The sequence below is a fragment of the Bison bison genome, unplaced genomic scaffold (genome assembly GCF_000754665.1).
Source record: "Bison bison bison isolate TAMUID 2011002044 unplaced genomic scaffold, Bison_UMD1.0 scf7180017864384, whole genome shotgun sequence".
Classification (NCBI taxonomy): domain Eukaryota; kingdom Metazoa; phylum Chordata; class Mammalia; order Artiodactyla; family Bovidae; genus Bison; species Bison bison.
Genome location: NW_011494956.1, coordinates 12,324,736 through 12,338,649, shown reverse-complemented (window position 1 = coordinate 12,338,649; position 13,914 = coordinate 12,324,736). Strand labels below are relative to the sequence as shown.

General features: G+C 38.6%; 1 protein-coding gene across 1 annotated transcript in view; it reads right to left on the bottom strand.

The window, feature by feature from the left end:
- Positions 1 to 10,282, bottom strand: part of PIK3CB (phosphatidylinositol-4,5-bisphosphate 3-kinase, catalytic subunit beta) — a 130,562-nt gene extending 120,280 nt beyond the window's left edge. Inside the window, exon 1 of the mRNA XM_010858211.1 lies at positions 9,836 to 10,282. The gene's annotated coding sequence lies outside the window, so the exon portion shown is untranslated. The remainder of the gene's footprint in view (positions 1 to 9,835) is intronic.
- Positions 10,283 to 13,914: the final 3,632 nt, after the last annotated feature.

The window sequence follows — 13,914 nt, the reverse complement described above, 5'->3', positions numbered from 1 at the left end:
GGGCATTTGCCTAGAACAAACCAAAACTCGAATTCAGAAACATATATGCACTCCAATGTCCACTGCAGCATTACTTACAACAGTCAAGATATGGAAACAACCTAAGCGTCCATCAATAGACAACTGGATAAAGATGTAATATCTGTATCTATAATGGAATATTACTTAGCCATAAAGGGGGAAGGCGATCTTGCCATTTTTTACAACACAGATGGATCTAGAGGGTATTATGCTAAATAAAATAAGTCAGACAGAAAAAGACAAATGCATCATCTCACTCACATGTGGAGTGTAAAAATTAAATAAACAAAATGAAAACAGATTCACAGGTAGAGAACAAACAGGCTCTTGCCACAAGAGAGAGGGGTGAGGAGTGAGCAAAACAGGTGAAGGGAAGTAAAACATGCAAAGCTCCAGTTATATAATTTTTAAAAAAATAGCCACAAGTATCTAATACACAACATAAGGAATAGGGTCAATAATAAGTTGTAATAGCTTTGTATAGGGATAGATGGGAACTAGACCAATCGTGGTGATCATTTCATAATATATGTGTGTGTGCTAAGTCGCTTCAGGCATGTCCAACTCTGTCCAACCCTATACACTGTAGCCTGCCAGGTTCCTCTGTTCATGTGATTCTCCAAGCAAGAATACTGGAATGGGTAGCCATTCCCTTCTCTGAGGGATCTTTCCCAAGCCACGGGTCAAACCTAGTCTCCTGTATAGCAGGTGGATTCCTTACCACCAGGGAAGCCCTTTTCCTAATGTATGCATGTATCAAATCATATGCAGTCCACCTGAAACTAACATAATATTGTACATCAACTGTTTCAATTTATTAAAAAAAAAAAAAACCCACATGTGCTCTCTCAGTTACATTCAGTCCAATGCTGTGTACTCTACCACTGTGTTTTTTGAATCACCCTTCTCCATTCAAATAGAAAACAGAACTATGAAGAGGAGTGGGGGACACCGATGAGGCTACCATTGTGATGTTCCAAAATCATTCATCATTTAGCTTTCATCCTTGTTTATCACTCTGCACATACACTTTTTAATCCCCTGGTAAAAATGGACATGTTGACAGCTTTCTTTCTCCTCTTGACTAATCATCTGATTAAAATGACCATATTTTTCCTAAGTATACAGACACAAAGTACATGAATTTGAGGCAGGTAGAGCCAAGAGTAGTTTCCAAGAGAAAGGCATATTTGAACAGTCTTGAAGAGAGGAAATTGGCTAGCCAAAATGAAAAAGAACATATGTAAAGGCCTGCTGCTACTGCTAAGTCACATCAGTCGTGTCCGACTCTGTGCGACCCCATAGATGGCAGCCCACCAGGCTCCCCCATCCCTGGGATTCTCCAGGCAACAATACTGGAGTGGGTTGCCATGTCCTTCTCCAGGAGATCTTCCCAACCCAGGGATCGAACCCCGGTCTCCTGCATTGCAGGCAGACGCTTTACCATCTGAGCCACCAGGGAAACTCAGAATGGTAGTGGAGCGGCTGGCCAAATCCACATTCCGATAGGCCACATTAAGGTACTATTTTTATGCAAAAAACAACAGGAGACTCAATGATGAATGTTAAGCAAGTGAATAAAAATTGATCAAATAAACAATTTTTATACATCACAGTGAGAAAATGAATATACAAATAACACAAACCCAATAGAAAAATGGGCAAAATAATTAAACAGAAATTTTCACAGGAGCCAAAAGTCCCATTAGCATATCAGGAGTATGTACCATAAATATCATTAGTCACCAAGGAAAGTGAATTAAACCACAATGAGATACCATTTCATAGATCTGGAGGGACAGTAAACTGATTCAACCTCTTCCAAGAATTTTGGCATCAAAAATTCCTTTACTAGGCATCCATGCCAGGAAACCTCTTATCCAAGTTGTCACATGTACACGGGTGTGGAATGCAAAATTTTTCATAATATCCAAAAACTAGAGTCGAACACAAGTGAGTGACTTCACTTTCACTTTGCACTTTCCTGCACTGGAGAAGGAAATGGCAACCCACTCCAGTGTTCTTGCCTGGAGAATCCCAGGTATGGGGGAGCCTGGTGGGCTGCCGTCTCTGGGGTCACACAGAGTCGGACACGACTGAAGTGACTTAGCAGCAGCAGCAGACACAAACTAAATGTGCATTGATAGAATGGATCAGGACTTCCCTGGTGGCACAGTGGATGAGGGTCCACCTGCCAATGCAGGGGACACAGGTTTGATCCTTGCCCCAGGAAGATTCCACATGCTGCGTAGTAACCAAGCCTGTTTGCCACAACTACTGAACATGTGCTCTAGAGCCCGTAGGCCACAACTACTAAAGCCTGCACACCTACAGCCTGTGGTCCTCAACTAGAGAAGCTGCCCCAATGAGAAGCCTTCACGCTGCAGTGAAGAGCTGCCCCTACTCACTGCAGCTAGAGAAAGCCCACGCGCAACAATAAACACCTAGAGCAACCAAACCAACTAAAATTTCAAAGAACAGAATGGTTCAATAAATTATACATTTTAAAATATAGGAAATTACTAAAGCTATACATAGTACCATAAATGAATCGTATAAATAATATTCAGAGAAATAAAAAAGAATATATACAATATGATTCCATTTACTCAAAGCCTTATATCATTCAGAGATAGAGAGTAAGATTATAAAGAAAAGAAAGAAAATAACAAAAATTCAGTAAAGAAGAGCTTGGGGAGAGGAAGGGAGACTGATAGAAGAAAACACCTATGATTCATCTGGCTGTTATGCAGAGTTGTTCACTTTTCATCATTCTTTAAATTATAAATTTAGGTTCTCATGTGCTATTCCGCATAGATGCTAAATTTCACACTCTTTTTATGGATTAACAGCAATAACAGATGTAAAGCTCCTCAGCAGCACCTACCCTGAAGAATCCATTTGATGGGAACCCATTCCGCATTTTACTGTGCCTATGACCTCAGGGTTAATGATAATCAAACCCAAGCTCTAGATTTTTTCTATCTCCAGCAGTTGCTTCCTTTCCAGCATTATTCCTACCTAAGAATCCTAACTATCATCATGGCCCTAACTACTACTCCTCACCAGCTTTGTCTTTATCTCTAGATTCCAGGAGGGAAGTGACATTAGCATCTGCAGCAAGGAGTTGTGATCCTGCTCAGCTCTACTCTTTTGCTGAAATCTAAATAGTGAATTCCTGAATGACAGAGACATGTTCTGTCATCTTTGCAGTTCTTTGTCCACCATGTCTGATACAGGACCTCAGTAACTATTTCCTAAATGATGAATAAATAAATACTTATATTACAGAGCTAAGCTACTAGTGGAAAATAAGATTAAAGTTTAAAATCAATTTGGTGCTTTCTCAGGTTCCCTAGACCCTTTCACATTCTAAAAAAGAATCTTCAAGAACAAGAGAAAGACAATTCCAAAGCTGTTTTAAAATCTTTGCCACAAAAAAGAGTAGATCTGTAGTCATCACCTGTATATTATAACCTCCATTAATTAATAATTCTTAAAACTCTGAAAACAAAAGTTAGACCTTTCTTCAAAGTAACATAAATGATTTCCCATTTCAATTTTTACTATTATAATTTACTATTATTTTCTTTTAAAACTTACACCTAAGAGGGAGGGATAAATTGGGAGATTAAGATTGACATATACATACTACTTCATTAGTTACCTGTATACCTATATAAAATATTTTGCGTAAAATAGGTAACTAATAAAAACCTATCTACTCAGTAGTATGTGATGGCCCATATGGGAAAAGAATGTTTAAAAAAAAAAACAACAACAAGAGTGGATATATGTATAATTGATTCATTTTATTGTACACCTGAAACTAACACAACACTGTATTGCAAATCAAGTCTACTCTAATAAGAATTTTTTTTTAAACTTACACTTAAAATGTACTCTATGTATAATGCATAAAACTAGTTCATCCTCAACATAAACAAGAACAAGGCAGTCATTTATATCGCTTTATATATACTACTTCCTCTGTCATGTGGCAGTCAAAAGGCTAAGTGAGATGCTTGCAGCAAAGAAAACAGTTTTGAAAGGTCATGCTACGCAGAGAGCAGAATTTCTATCACAATATCCTTACTGTCTGTGGCAGACTATATGACAATCTAACCACAGTTATTTTCTGAGTTAAAGCAAAAAGCATGTTATCAAAGAACCAGAAACAGTAGACACTCAACAATATAATCTTTATGAACATTTTTCTAATGCATAAACATCCAGTGCATGTTAAACAAAAAGAATCCTGAGGCAATGAACTGGGAGAAGAGGAACTAGTAAAAAGTAGAATACAAGTTTAAACCATTCAGTTTATTCATAATGTTCACAAAACATGATAAGCAGTTTCTAAAATAAACTTTTTCAAGTTTATTATTACCATATGATGCAGTTAAAACATAAGATTTACCTAGGAAATGCAAAATTATAACAATATTGAAGCCAATGAATATGATCTATTTCAATATTTCCAAATCTTAATGACAACCGCAAACAAGGTACAAAGTTTTGAAAACCTCTCTGCAGAAACTATAATCCCATCAGCACTTTTTTTTTGCTTATTAATAACTTTGATTGGTCTTCTATCCATCTAAACAAAGAATGTCTTTCCCAACTATTAAACAGACAATGTGTCAGTCAACAACACAATGAAAATCTCTCCACCTCCTTATAAAATTTCCAATTTCCAAATACATCTGTTGGGGGAGGGGAAGCATTCTAACTCATTTAATCATCCTGTCCAATCCTTGGAGATCATAGTTATTCCTACTCAGAAATTAAAACACATAGCTTTCTCTTAAGCCAAGTAAAGGTCCTTAGTACAGTAAACATCACAGTCAGATTACACAGAATAAGTTTTGGGCAATGCATTCTTTTCAAAGCCCCATAATTTTCATTTTTGTGAGGATCTCTCACTAAAATTTATTAATAACTAGGTGTTCTTGCCTGGAGAATCCCAGGGACAGGGGAGCCTGGTGGGCTGCCATCTATGAGGTCGCACAGAGTCTGACACGACTGAAGCGACTCAGCAGCAGCAGCAGCAGCAGCAGCAGGTGACAACTTTCTTTACCAGTTCTGACCTGGCAACAGAGCATGAAGATTTGTGTTCCTTCTAAGACTACTAGAAAACAATCTATGATAAACCTTCTTTTAAGGAAATATACTTAAAATGTTCTACTGCTCAAAATCAAAAACACACTATAAACCAGACAAAGATGTGAAGAAACTGTAAACCCTTGTATATTTCTGGTGGGAATGAAAAATGGTACAAACACTGAAAGAATATGGTAGTTCCTAAAATATTTAAATAGAATTACCATATGATCCAGGGCTTCCCTTGTGGCTTAGCTGGTAAAGAATTTGACCCCAATGCAAGAGACCTAGGCTCGATTCCTGGGTTGGGAAAATCACCTGGAGAAAGGAAAGACTACCCACTCTTAGTATTCTGGCCTGGACAATTCCATGGACTGTATAGTCCATGGGGTCACAAAGAGTCGAACACAACTGAGCAACTTTCACTTCACTTCACTTCACCACGCTGCTGCTGCTAAGTCGCTTCAGTCGTGTCTGACTCTGCGCGACCCTATAGACGGCAGCCCACCAGGCTCCCCTGTTCCTAGGATTCTCCAGGCAAGAACACTGGAGTGGGTTGCCATTTCCTTCTCCAATGCATGAAAGTGAAAAATGAAAGTGAAGTCGCTCAGTCGTGTCCGACTCCTAGCGACCCCATGGACTGCAGCCCACCAGGCTCCTCCGTCCATGGGATTTTCCGGCCAAGAGTACTGGAGTGGGGTGCCATTGCCTTCTCCTCACTTCACCATATAATCCAGCAATTCTACTTTTCTTGGTATATAACCCAAAAGAATGAAATGCAAGCAGTCACATGGATATCTGTATACTCATGTTTGCTGCTGCTAAGTCACTTCAGTCGTGTCCGACTCTGTGCAACCCCATAGACGGCCTCCTACCATTGTTTACAGCAGTATTATTAACAATAGCCAAAGGTGGAAACAAGTCAAATTTGACTCAATAGATGGGTGGAAAAACAAAATGTGGTACATATTAATACATACAATGGAATATTTATTCAGCCTTAAAAGAGACATTGTGATACATGCTAAACAGAAGAACCTTGAGGACACCTATGCTAAGTGAAATAAACCAACCATGAAAGGACAAACACTGTATGATTGCACTTACAAGCCCTAAACAGAACAGGCAAATTCTCAGAGACAGACAACTTCACAGAATAAGAGTTATCTGGGTTTGGGGGTGATACAATAAGTTGTGGAGATGGATAGTGCTGATGGGTGCACAATACCATGACTATATTTATGTCAGGAAATTGTACACTTAAAAACAGTTAAAATGGCCAATGTTTAGGAAGAACATGTTGAGCTCTTTCCAAATGCCCATATTTGTACATATCCCAAGTTTAAGGATCCCTTCATCTATAAAATGTGGATAACTTCCATTTTAGAGAGAAGGTGTTGATAGGATGAAATATGATGATAAAGTAAGAACAATAAAGTCATATAGAGCTGTGGATGGCTTAACATTTATTTAAGCTCATTTATCTGAAAACTTGCCCCACTGGAGAAGGGAATGGCAAACCACTACAACATTCCTGCCTTGAGGACCCCATGAACAGTGTAAAAAGGTAAAAATAGGAATGGGCTTCCCTTGTGGCTCAGACAGTAAAGCATCTGCCTATAATGTGGGAGGCCCAGGTTCGATCCCTGTGTCAGGAAGTTCCCCTGGAGAAGGAATGGCAACCCACTCCAGTATTCTTGCCTGGAAAATCCCATGGACAAAGGAGCCTGACAGGCTGTAGTCCACGGAGTCACAAACAGCTAGACATACCTGAGTGAAAGACCAATTACTATGACTAGGACTTCCAACTAGAAATGGGCCCATAGAAATGAAAGCTCAGAGTCCTAACCACTGGACTGCCAGGAAATTCCCAGGAAAAGGTCTTTAAGACCTTTTTGTTACTTCTGTACTCTGACACCATCTCTTAGTCAATCACAATGCGGTTTGGAAATCTCCTTTTTATTAAAGTTTTTAAAAAGGGAGTACTCTTTCTCAATTTATAGATAGAAGCAACAGCAAGAGAAGGGACCCTTGACAATATGAAATGAAACAATTAATTCTTTCAATATTTCTCAGTCTCTGTATCTGCTCTAAGTAAAGAAAAGTGAGCAATGACTGTACAGATGAAACTGAACATTCAGATGCTTTGTACACATGAAGAAGCATACCTAATTCATATATAGCAAATGTTAACTTACCATACCAAATGAAAATAATAATAGTCAAATGATCAATTTTGTTATGCACATTTTACAATTTAAACAGAGACTTCCCTGGTGGTCCGGTGGTTAAGAATCTATCTTGCAATGCAAGGGACACAGGTTCAATTCCTGTTCAGGGAGCAGCTGAATCTGTGAGCCACAACTACTGCGTCTATACACTCCAGAGCCCATACCACAACTTGAGAGCCGTGTGCGCCTCTACTGAAACCCCCATGCTCTGGGGCCCACGCTCCCCAAGTAGAGAATGTCTGTGTGCCACAACGAAAGGCCTTGTGTGCCACACCTAGGACTCAACATAGCCAAATAAATAAATATTTTTAAAATAAAATAAAATCCAAATAAATTTATCCATCAGGAATTACAAGCCCTCCATGTATCCAATTCACCTTTTTCTACACTTCCTTCTTTCCTGTGGTATTAAAAAAAATCTGTGTTATTGTATTAAACTTATCTCCTGGAGTAGAAAATAGCAACTCACTCCAGTGTTTCTACCTGGAAAATTCTACCTGGAAAATGGACAGAGGAGCCTGTACAGTCCATGGGGTCAGAGAGTTGGACATGACTGAACATGCGCGCGCACACACACACACAAAATGCTAAAATATCTTCCACGTGGCTAACTTTCCCAATGATTGCTGTCTTATTTCCTGCACAAACTTCTTGAAAAACATTCTATTTTATTCTTCATGCTTCTTTGTATTTTGTAAAACCATTTGCTTAACCTCTTATAACTCATCTTGGTCTATTCAATCTGTTCTCGCAGATCAAGAATCTCATACTAATTACTATGTTACTTTATTATACAATTAACCTAATAGTTATTAATTATTAGGTTATGTTTATACCTTAGATAGATTATTGAATTTAATTAATCTTAATGCCCTTCTAGGGTATTAAAATCCATAATCTTTCTAAGCATCTCATCCTTCTTCATACTTTTCTTATTCTTCCTTTATTGATTCTTTTTAACACCAATATTTACAATAAGCATTTCTAAAAGTTCTGTGCTTTACCTTTTTCTCTCTGCTAGGATACTAGAAATGTTACCTACTTCCACAGCTTAAGCTCCATGTGAATTACTCCAAAGTTTGTATCTTTGGGCCCTAAATTATCATTTTTCTAAATTTTAGTCTCGTATTTCCACATTTAGGGAGAAACACTGAAAGTTCTACCTGTACTTCCAAAATCAAAATAGGTCTAACAGAATTCATGTTACAGTCCCATCTGCTTGCCCCATAATAACCAGTCTTTCTTTGTGGTTTCCTTACTTTTCTTATGCTACTCAAAATCCTACATTCATATACATGATTTCTCTCTTCCATATGCCCTGTCAAACTTGCCTTTTAAATCTATACTGCTCAATGAACTCACAAACCACCAACATCCACTCCCACCCCCAACTCAGGTAATCATTATTTCACTTTTGTAGCACTTATCACAGAGAAGGCAATGGCAACCCACTCCAGTGCTCTTGCCTGGAAAATCCCATGGACGGAGGAGCCTGGTGGGCTGCAGTCCATGGGGTCGCTAAGAGTCGGACACGACTGAGTGACTTCACTTTCACTTTTCACTTTCATGCATTGGAGGAGGAAATGGCAACCCACTCCAGTGTTCTTGCCTGGAGAATCCCGGGGACGGGGGAGCCTGGTGGGCTGCTGTCTATGGGGTCGCACAGAGTCGGACACGACTGAAGTGACTTAGCAGCACTTATCACAGTGATGAGTGCTGTTAAACACCTAACTTGCCTGCTAGACTACGAGCCCCGTATAACAAACAAGTTATACCCAGGCACGGAATATCTGGACCCTGTTAATGGTATAACTAGGGTAGACCATGTAAATCAACACACAAAACAGTAAAAAAAAAAAGGCATAAAAATAGTTCAGCAAATACACAATGTTGTCTGTCAATTATATCTAAATAAAGCTGGAGGGAAATATTTGGGCATTAAATTCTTTATAAGAAGCTTGAACCAAGATATATATTGGTTTATACATACATATATATAATATATGTATGTTAATAGTTATACACTATAACTACAGTGCTTAGAGAAATGATTGCTACATACTAAGTACATACCATATACTGGTTTAATAAATCACTTAAGAGGTAAAATGTTCACTTTTTCAACTTCTCTTCACTATTTACTGCAAACTTACTTTTAGCAACAATCATAGACGGAAAATGGCCTCTAACCATCCAGCAATGACCTCTTAACTGCTAAATTCGAAAAGCTCTCAGTTTTTAATTAACCTCTCTAAAAATCTTTAAATACCACTGACCCCTCCTCTCTCCTTCATGAAGCTGTGTTAAAATATGTGGTAAACATAATCCTAAGTATCAATCTTAAAACAAAGCTTACAATTTCCTTCCTATGTCCACCCTAGAAGAACCAAATGATTTTAAAATGTAACCAATATTCAGATCTTCCTTCTATATTTAACTACTGAAAAAATAATTGATAAAGATGTAAAACTCATACTTACCTTGAAATAAGAGCTCCCATTTCAGTGTTTTAGAAAAATAGACAGTATTACTTGTTTTTTTGAAAGTGAAGTTTTCATGGAAGACTTTTTCAGATTAGAAGATACACTACAGAAAAAAGGGTAAAGATAAAAAATATTAATACCTAAATGGACTAAATTAGAAATAATAATATCACTTATATAACATAATTGCTTATAACTCCGTAATTGCTTATAACTCCGTAATTTTAAATATGGGAAAAACAAAGAAAACACATAAACCACAATATTTAACAAAATGTTAGAGCTGAAAGAGAATTAAGTTCATATCCTATTCACCTATCTGATCTCTTATGTAGATCACCTCCTACTTCTTGAAACCTCTTTTCTGTAATATACTAGTTATCTTTCTACTTCCCAAGCCACCCCTCCATCTACGTCATAAGTGGTTAACCACGAGTAGCTTTCCCCTTACTTCTTTAATGTAATCTTTGACACACACAAAATATATGGAAAGATGAATGTAAGCAAGCATAAAACGAACACAGTAAATTGTAAATCACCACGTCACATAAGAACACCAATAACATAATCTAAGTGCTTCTGTCCTCCTAACCTTTATCCTAATTATGTATTATCCCATCATTTTTTAAAATATAACACTGTCACATATGCATATGTCCTTAAATAGTATTTTGTTTAGGTATGTGTCCTCCCCCAACCCATCATCATTTTTTCAGCTTGATAAACTGGTATGCTGAATGAAATATTTGGGGATGTGAATTTTTTCACGTAATATTTTTCTATGTTTTATCCATGTTACATTTTCACTGCCTTATATGGTATTCCATAATATAAATATGCCACAATCTATTTATGTATTCTGTTGACAAACATATGTATGCCTTACTTTTTTGCTTTTATCAACATTACTATTCAAGTCGCCAGGTATATTTTTACAAGACTGTCTTTGGGATATGCAAAGTGGGAAACTGGTGGGTCACAGGGCATCCAAATTCTCATCTATCAAAAATGCCCAAGTGCCTTCAACTGGATCACCTTACCAATTCACCAGCAGCATATGAACATGTCCTCTCCAATACTAGGTAAAATCAAATTTTATAATTTGTAGCAGTCAGTCCAGTCAGTCAGTTCAGTTGCTCAGTCATGTCCAACTCTTTGCACCCCATAAACCGCAGCACGCCACGCCTTCTTGTCCATCACCAACTCCCAGAGTCCACCCAAACCCATGTCCATCAGGTCAGTGATACCATCCAACAGTCTCATCCTCTGTTGTCCCCTTATCCTCCTGCCCTCAATCTTTCCCAGCATCAGGGTCTTTTCGAATGTGTCAGCTCTTCGAATCAAGTGGCCAAAGTATTGGAGTTTCACCTTCAACATCAGTCCTTCCAATGAACATGCAGGACTGATCTCCGTTAGGATGGACTCGTTGGATCTCCTTGCAGTCCAAGGGACTCTCAAGAGTCTTCTCCAACACCACAGTTCAAAAGCATCAATTCTTTGGCACTCAGCTTTCTTCACAGTCCAACTCTCGCATCCATGCATGACCACTGGAAAAACTATAGCCTTGACTAGACGGACCTTTGTTGACAAAGTAATGTCTCTGCTTTTTAATATGCTGTCTAGGTTGGTCATAAATAACTCTCCTTCCAAGGAGCAATCGTCTTTTAATTTCATGGCTACAATCACCATCTACAGTAATTTTGGAGCCCAGAAAAATAAAGTCAGCCATTGTTTCCACTGTTTCCCCATCTATCTGCCATGAAGTGATGGGACCGGAGGCCATGATCTTCGTTTTCTGAATGTTAGCAGGAATCAAAGGAGAGCATAACTGTTGCTATTAAACTTGAAAATCTTCATTTGAAAACTTCAAAACAAAATTTGGCTAGGAAGCAAATAATTTAATTCCAGTCTTGGTTTCTTTGCTTTTGAAATAAGGTCAATGATATGCTTTCTAAAAGGAAAGGAATGTTATAATTTTAGAGTAATGTCAACATATATCAAACTGCTTACTTTCCCAAAAGTAAGGGAATTAGTCAACTCAAAAATTACCAACATGCTGGTGCAGGATGTTGACAGTGAGGGAGGCTATGTGGCCGGGTGAGGGGGAGGGGGGCGGGGGAAGGTTGCATATATGGGAACTATGCACTTCCCATTCAATTTTACTGTAAAACTAAAACTGCTCTTTAACACAAACCAAAAAAAAAAAAAAAAGTCTATTTAAAAGGGAAAAGAGAAAAGGAAAGCAAAAAGTAATAAATAATTTAATACAGGCTATAAATGAATGTAAGTATACTGCTTACTCTTGTTCAACAGTCAATTACTCTGACTTACTCAAACACAGAATTAAATACAATTTATTCTTAAAGTTCCTAGTATCCTTTAGATTTAAACAATGTTATTAATAACCTAACACATGAAGATCCACTCAAAACTTTATTGTCAAAACAGAACTTACTAAGAGAACTTCTAACCTTTAACCCTAACCATAACTCTAACCCTAAATTTTAAAGGGGTGGGGGTGGGGGGGAGAATTTCAAAAGCTCATCCAAAAGCACTGAGAACGGCACATGATGATACCAAAACCCCCACACAGAGCACCACAACTAGAGAAGCCTGCAAGACCCAATGACACCCAGCACAGTCAAAATTTAAAAAAAAAAAAAAATCTACATTCCAACATAAAAAAGAAACAAACTCACATATACAAACTAACGATGGGGGGGTGGTGACTGCCGCAGGGGATAAAGAAATACAAACTATTGTTATGTGGAAGACCCCCAGAAGGGGGAAGATCCCCAAGAGAAGGTAATGGCAACCCACTCCCCCATATTCTTGCCTGGAGAATTCCATGAACAGAGGAGCATGGAGATCTCTAGTCCATAGGGTTGCAAAGAATCGGACACAATTAAGTAACACACACACACACACACACACACACACACGCAAAGAGTTGGAAACATCTAATACACACCAATAGGAGCTACTCTACGTTCAAGGTCAGGAGGGACGGCAGTGAGGAGATACCCCTCGTCCAAGGTAAGGAGCAGCAGCTGCGCTTTGCTGGAGCAGCCATGAAGAGATACTCCACGTCCAAGGTAAGAGAAACTCAAGTAAGATGGTAGGTGTTGCAAGAGGGCATCAGAGGGCAGACACACTGAAACCATACTCACAGAAAACTAGTCAATCTAATAACACTAGGACCACAGCCTTGTCTAACTCAATGAAACTAAGCCATGCCCGTGGAGCCACCCAAGATGGGCGGGTCATGGTGGAGAGGTCTGACAGAATGTGGTCCACTGGAGAAGGGAATGGCAAACCACTTCCGTATTCTTGCCTTGAGAACCCCATGAACATATGAAAAGGCAAAATGATAGGATACTGAAAGAGGAACTCCCCAGGTCAGTGAGTGCCCAATATGCAACTGGAGATCAGTGGAGAAATAACTCCAGAAAGAACGAAAGGATGGAGCCAAAACAAAAACAATACCCAGTTGTGGATGTGACTGGTGATAGAAGCAAGGTTTGATGCATAGGAACCTGGAATGTTAAGTCCATGAATCAAGGCAAATTGGAAGTGGTCAAACAGGAGATGGCAAGAGTGAACATCGACATTCTAGGAATCAGAGAACTAAAATGGACTGGAACGGGTGAATTTAACTCAGATGACCATTATTATCTACTACTGCGGGCAGGAATCCCTCAGAAGAAATGGAGTAGCCATCATGGTCAACAAGAGAGTACAAAATGTAGTACTTTGGATGCAATCTCAAAAACGACAGAATGATCTCTGTTTGTTTCCAAGGCAAACCATTCAATATCACAGTAATCCAAGTCTATGTCCCAACCAGTAATGCTGAAGAAGCTGAAGTTGAACAGTTCTATGAAGACCTACAAGACCTTCTAGAACTAACACCCAAAAAAGATGTCCTTTTCATTACAGGGGACTGGAATGCAAAAGTAGGAAGTCAAGAAACACCTGGAGTAACAGGCAAATTTGGCCTTGGAATAAAGAATGAAGCAGGGCAAAGGCTAATAGAATTTTCCCAAGAGAATGCACTGGTCATAGCAAACACTCTC